Here is a 7,738-nt window from a genome sequence, read left to right as displayed (position 1 = left end):
TTTGGAAACGAATAAATATTCTTATCCATTATAGTTTCATCGTAGTTTCTTCCCAAAATTGCTGCCTTACCCCATTTCTAAACATGTTGATGAATTCAGTGTACATCATTGTAACATAACTCTGTTGTAAATATTAGCTGTTTTCCTTTTAGCAAGTTTTAGGATTGCCTGATGAACATCATGAACTGATAGGCCACCTACAGTCTGTATTTTTATTGTCTTTGATGCTAAAATCTCCGTATTTGAATGTTCTGTTTCCTACTGCTGGTCTGTGGTGACCTAATAATGTTATGTCGATAGATAACATTAGATAGCGAACAAGGAAAAAGTGAATGTGCATAGTGGAAGAATGTAAATCATGGTAACTTCAGATGAGGCCTTTATCTCACAGTAAATATAAAATCGTCGAGGCTGATGATATTAAGCAGTGTCGGTACTGAAATCTTAATGTGATGTTACAGCTCAAAACTAATAATTAACAAATATGTTAGTAAGTAATTTAGGTTTGTCTGTAGCTGGTGCTGAGATATTAATTACACAAAATTCAATCATCCTCGTCAGTTATTCATGGATAACCCTCCACATAGATAACACACACTGCATAGCTTTGTTGAGTTAGCTGTCTACACTGTGAAATTCTGGTTGCACCAAACAGTCCTTACACAGCCTTGTTAAATCGCCCTTACAGTGTTTACCTTATTCTTCCATAGATGTTTTATTCCTTGAACACCTTAGCGGCAATAGCCTTTTTCGAAAATTATCAGTCTTGTCCTTTCTCCTGTATCTTCAGAGTAATTGTAAATAGTAGCTACCATTTCACATAAAAGCTTAGAAATTATGCTTTTAGGTTTGCAGAAAGCATATTACGATGAGACCAACACTGTCTCCAGTAACCAGGTACCTCAGTGTTACTTGTAACGTAATGCAGGCTGTTTGACAACTTGACTTTTGAAGAGAAAAAGAAACGCATATCTAAAGGCATTCAAAACTAATTTTACTCATTCGAAACATATATTCAAACGTCACGCCATTCATTTTTAGCGTATTTGGTGCGCATATATGGTTTCTGTGGTGAATCTTTTTCGTGGTCAGTATTTAGTTCTCTGCTTTCTCTTCATTAACGATACTCAAAATCTTGAGCTAAAATTTAGCAAATATTAAGTTGGTGCGTAAGCTCATAGCGTTTTTCCATAGTTTACTACACACAGCAGATATTCATAACAGAGGCTTTAGTGATCAATAATATGTCCTCCTCCAATATTTACAACAGTCTGCCAACGCCGGCGCAACATTTCGATTCTGCCACTGTAGAAATCACATGCTTTCGAGGCGGAGAACAAGTCAAGCAATGTTCGGAGCGCCTTTTCATCCAGAAACGAAGTTCCTTGAAAGTTGTTCGATAGAGAGAGGAAAAGATGAAAATCTGAGGGCGCAAGATCAGGTGAATAAGGTGGGTGCAGAATTACTTTTCAACCCCAACTCCTGTATAGTGTTGTGGCGTAGAGCGCCATGAAAATCGATATTTGTTCTGTGCGTAAGTGTGCTATCTTCGAGGAGAGGGCTTTGGGAGAGCATGTTGGACGCTAACCGCAGTGCCAGTTACCAGTTAGCCTCCCGACTTGTATCTGTGTAGAAGCTAAGTGTAAATAAATCTGTATATGAGAGAATTCTAGTTTTTTACCTACAACTATACCATATTCCCTCAGTGTTTTTGTGCTTAGCAGAATGCGAGCAGGCGTTAACGTGGAGTAACATCACTTCACCCAATCTTCCTGCTCGTTGTTCTTGGACGGCATCTGCAAGACGTCTCAGTTGTTGACAGTGAATATCAGTAGTGATGGTTACACCTCGGGGAAGCAATTTGTAGTATATCACGCCACTGCTGTTCCACCAGAAGCGTAACATTATCTTTTGTGGGTGCGTGCAAGTCATTGCATGGGGATTTGCTACTTTGGCCTCAACCATTCCTTTATTTTCCTCATTTGAACATAAAGACATCATTTATCGTCACCAGTACCGATACAGTATCGGAATGGTAGGTGTTGTTTATGGGCCAATTGATGATGAGCAAGCAGGCATGCACATGTGGCCATCTGTTGATTTTTGTGATTTTGGCTTAGAGAATGTGGTACCCATACACCCGATTTTTGGACCTTCCTCATTGCATGCAAATGTCACACGGTGTGGAACGACCACAGTTCATCACACTGGCCAGTTCTCATATACACTGACGTGGGCCATTGTGGATTAATGCGCTTAATCATCTTTTACATCTGTTCAGGTGCAAAACGTATGACCATTTCATACAAGCTAAACTACACTGCACAAATTTTACGTTTTCGTGCATCTTAATTTTCGTCATTTGTTAAAATTCCATAATTGACCATCTAAATCTGAGTAATGTTATTGGGTTTTTTTGTGTGTGCTAGACTTACCTATGTGTTAGGTTTGTGCATAGGTTTGTAACATTCTTCCATAAGTTTAATAGACACAACAGATATTCATCACAGAGACTATACTCATCAACAACGTCTTCTCTTTCGCTATTTATAAGTTTGCAAATGCTGGGGTAACTTTCCGATTCCATGACTGTACTACATCACATGGCTGAGGAGAAAAACTCGTCGAGCAATATATGGAGCGCATTTTCATCCAGAAAGGAAGTTCCTTGAAGGTTATTCGATATAGAGCAGAAACGACGAAAATCTAAGGGCGCAAGATCAGGTGAGTAAGGTGGGTGCATAATTACTTTATTCGATATAGAGCAGAAACGACGAAAATCTGAGGGCGCAAGATCAGGTGAGTAAGGTGGGTGCATAATTACTTCCCAACCCCAACCCCGGTATAATTTTTTTGTCAGCGTGGCGGAATGTAGGACGGCATTATCGTAAAATAGCATCACTTCAGCAGTCTTCCTGGTCGTTGCTCTCGAATTGCGTCTGCAAGATGTCTCATTTATTGACAATAGATGTCAGCAGTGATGGTTGCACCTTGGTGAAGTACACACATATGACCACCCACTGTTATTTGTAATTTTGGCTTGGTGCTTGTGGTAGCCATACACCCGATTTTTGGACCCTTCCCCACTCCATGCAATTGTTGCACAGTGGTGGAACGATCACAATACATCACATCTGCCAGTTCTCGAGTATACTGACATTAATTACTGTGGATTAAAGAGCTTCATTAAACACCTTGAATGTGGAGAGTCTGTCAAAACAATCCTTCATTTTGTTTCCATACTCTGTCCTTGGCATTAGCCCCATAAATGACGCAAATGTTTCTGCATGGCTCTGCTGCTGTCACCCCTCTATTGAACTCAAACAGAAGAGTTTGTCGGAATTTTTTATTTCTCCACTTGGCACTTCGCTCTATAGCTCCACTCCCTATCTCCAAATGACAAAATGACAGTATGTAACCTCAAATAGGACCCATGAACTACAAAAATGACAGTCTATAAGTAAACCCACAGCAACTGGAATACCATCATGCAAAACAAAACCGTTATGAACGTATGCACCAACCTAACACATTAACTGTCCAAACAAATTACTTTTATTGACACCATCTTGGAAACTTTGCAAGTGGTACTGATTCCGACCACATGTGTGTAAACACTTACTGGCGTCCAAAGGCTTTAATGAGTTGGGGAAAATGCATGTGCAAGCTATCATTGATTGTAAAAACGCAGCTTTACACACAAGCCAGAGCCTTCAATATGACAACATAGAGCTGCTGTCAAATAGACAGTCATACTTCTGGAATTCAGGTATCATTACAGGTTCAAAACAAAGCCGTCCTACTCTTCATGTATTTACATGTTTAATCACACATGTGCACAAGAATGGATCACTGATATCTTCACAATCAAATAGTAACAGAAGGAATTTTATCAAGTGTTTGCTTCCACTGATTATGCATTTGAGGAGACTAAATATCTATCAATACAACCATCAGTTTCCTATTTCTCCCCTCCCCCCCCCCCCCCCTCTCCAAGCCTGACTTCATGCATACCATCAATCTGTGTCTTGTGTAAGAAAATTTTCTAACTGTTTGCATTAATATGTATCTGAGCTGGGATGTGGGTCCAGCCTTTTATTCAACTAGTGGGATTTGGGAAACTGCCAAAAACCACATTAAGGCTGGCTGTCACAATGGCCCTCATTGTTCATCTGTCAGGCAGATTTGAACTGGGACTGGCACACATCCAGGTCCTGGAAAAACTACTGAACATGGAAACAGGACATAGTGCAGAAGTCAAATATATGACAGGGAGTATTGTATTTATTAAGCAGGTACATACATTCAAAGCATTTTTGTTTTATGTGTGGGTATTTTGACTGCAATGAGTTTGTTTGAAATTGTCATTTTTAATTTGTAGTTCATTGTTGCTAGTTGAGTTTCCATATTGTCATTGGGAATAGGGAGTGGAGCTGTGGACTCTAGAAAATGGAATACCAAGTGGAGAAATCAGAATCATTCCAACACATTCTTCTGTTTGAGTTCAGTAGTGGGGTGACAGCAGTGGAGGCACCCAGAAATATTTGCGCCATTTATGGCGATAATGCCATTGGACTGGCAAATGTGATAAACTGTGATCATTCCATCATTGTGTGACAGTTGCCTGCAGTGGGGAAGGGTACAAAAATCGGGTGTATGGCTACCAGAAGCACTAAGCCAAAATTACAAATAACAGTGGGTGGGCATACGTGTTTACTTCACCAAGGTGCAACCATCGCTGCTGACATCTATTGTCAACAAATGAGACATCTTGCAGACGCAATTCGAGAGCAAAGACCAGGAAGACTGCTGAAGTGATGCTATTTCATGATTATGCCCGCCCACATTTCGCTAGGCTGACAAAAACCATTATACCGGAGTTGGGATAGGGAAGTGATTATGCACCCACCTTACTCACCTGATCTTGCGCCCTCAGATTTTCATCTTTTCTGCTCTACATCAAATAACCTTCAAGGAACTTACTTTCTGAATGAAAATGCGCTCCATATATGGTTCGACGAGTTTTTCACCTCAACCATGTGATTTGCTACAGTCATGGGATCAAAACGTTACCCCAGCATTTGCAAGCTTACAAATAGCAAAAGAGAATACGTTGTTGATGAGTATAGTCTCTGTTATGAATATCTGTTGTGTTCATTAAACACATGGAAGAATGCTACAAAGCTACACACCAACCTAATACGTAGACAAGTCGAACAGACAAAAAAAAGAACAATAACATTACTCACATTTAAATGGTCAAGTATGGAATTTTAACAAATGACGAAAATTTGTCAAGTGTAATGTAGCTTGTATGATATGGACATACGTTTTTCAACTGAACAAATGTAAAAGATGATATCAACTGGATATTATGCATTACATGTAACATGTGCCAAGTGATCAGCAATGATATTGTACAGTCACTTAATTAAAAAAAAACTCTTTTAATCGGTATAAACAATAAGTAAGGCATCTGGTTCGACAGACAACTTGCTTCTGATGAGCTATCTCGATACATTCATTTCTGTTGTGTTGCCTTTAATTATTGAGTTTAATAGTTTTTGGCCAATGGCCTTGCCACAATGGTAACACCAGTTCCCATCAGATCACCGAAGTTAAGAACTGTCAGACTGGGCTACCACTTGGATGGGTGACCATACCGTCTGTTGAGCACTGTTGGCAAGCAGGGTGCACTCACCCCTTGTGAGTCAAATTGAGGAGCTACTTGATTGAGAAGTAGCGGCTCTGGTCTCAGAAACTGACATACAACTGGGAGGGCAGTTTGGTGACCACATGCCCCTCCATATCCGCATCCAGTGATGCCTGTGAGCTGAGGATGACAAAGGGGCCGGTCTGTGCCGTTGGGTCTTCATGGCCTGTTCAAGAGGAGTTTCGTTTAGTTCAGTAATAGTTTTGTGATAAGTTAAGGCTTTGCATAGAGTTTTTTGAAACCGGTGCAACTGGTATTTTATTCTGTTTTATGACAGTTTCTCAATCAGGAATACCTACAGGTAAAAGATAGAACCAGATATCTGATAACAAATATGAGAGTAATCGATTATAGGTGTATTATTTCTAGCTGAAATGTTTAAGTAACCAATATGCTTTCACTTACACTGACCCATCATTCTCGAAATTATTTATATGATTTATTTGTGTGAGTTGTTCATAAAAGCAACGAAGAATTCCATTGATGTAAGACAGTTTCAGCAAAGAAAGCATACACATTCATGCACTAGGAAGTAAATAATTTGTAACAGATAATGTTTGAGCCAGCAAGTAAGGGCTATCATAGCAGTAAATGATGTTACTCCAATCTAGGTTTGGGGAGCACTTTTAAGTGTATAACTCTATAATAATTCCTTGTCAGTGAGACCTCAGGAAGCATTTCCACTGCCCATTACACATGATGTATCCAGTTTCCATATGGACAGACACACTGCATTCTGTCAGCTTACCACTAGCTCATGGGGTGAATTATGTTGAACAAGGCTTTGCAGTATTCTGGAGAATTCCGCCACCAACAAGAGTCTGTCTTGACTTATAACGTTTTCGTAACATCAGGATAAAAATAATAGTAATTAGTGATCATGACAGAAAGCGAAACCAAGGAGGAAAGAAATGGTAGAAGAAGAGGAGAAAGAACCAATTAGAATGCTTATACTGAGGTGTAAGCCAGTCACTCTGTTACCATGCACTTATTAGCTGAAAAATTTAATCTGAAATGAATGTCCTGCAGGCTGGACATTTCGAGAACCTAATAAGAAGCCCTTGCAGAGGCTAGAACACAGTTAGGCGTCCTGCAGGCTGCAGGGTTCTGATTTTCGAGATTGAGTGCTTATTTATTAATTTAAGCATGATGTCACCTTTCGATTGCAGCCATGTGGTAGGTTCTAGAGCTAATGTTTGAAATGACACGTGATATAAGGATGCAACCAGGGTTGTCGAATCTGCTGTCCATGGGCTGCATATGACCCAAAGCAAGTAGTAATGCGGTCCTAGAATTGAGCATCTGTCACATGAGCGGTTAAAAAAAAAAAAAATACCATAAAATTCCGTTTATGTAAAGTTATGATAAATTGAATATTTTCAATTTGAAATTCCCACCACACTATGCTAGTCTCTCATTGGTCCATCCCATTCTTAACATTGCCGCCCTTGCTGTATTTGAACTCCTAAAGTCTCACTCTCACAACCAGCCAGTCAATCAGATACGCAGGTATGTTACCTCATGGCTACTTCAGTTGCAACTGCGAAACTAGAGATTTAGAGACATATTATGAAATCAATTTATAGAAATACAAGGAAAATCTGTATTATTTCTGTACAATTATGAGAAAGAACCTTTTTCACTGTAGTTCTGATCACTAGAAGTCGGTAGAAGTCTCAAATCTTCATGTGGGTTGCAACTACTGCCAATGTTTGCTATCTAACAGTACCATAATTCTGATACAACAGTTTTAATTTAATATCGTATCCATTGTTCAAATAAGAACAACATTTGAACATGAACATCTCTACAAGTGGTTTTATGAAATCTTTTTACTTCTATGTGCAATTTGTACCATTTCAGATGATCGCTACAAATCGAAATATGTTTGCATTGCACGTGATGGCGGAAAATGGTTCCCTTACCCTGTGTCGTCCTGCAGCAGTCACCATGCTCATTCCCCACACAACCCATCCAGAGTACAGAAAGTTCTTTACAACATGGTTGTACTGCTGTACTATCTGG

This window comes from Schistocerca americana, chromosome 3, assembly GCF_021461395.2.
Source record: "Schistocerca americana isolate TAMUIC-IGC-003095 chromosome 3, iqSchAmer2.1, whole genome shotgun sequence".
Taxonomy (NCBI): domain Eukaryota; kingdom Metazoa; phylum Arthropoda; class Insecta; order Orthoptera; family Acrididae; genus Schistocerca; species Schistocerca americana.
The sequence above is the reverse complement of the archived record's forward strand: the minus strand, read 5'-3'. Positions refer to the sequence as shown.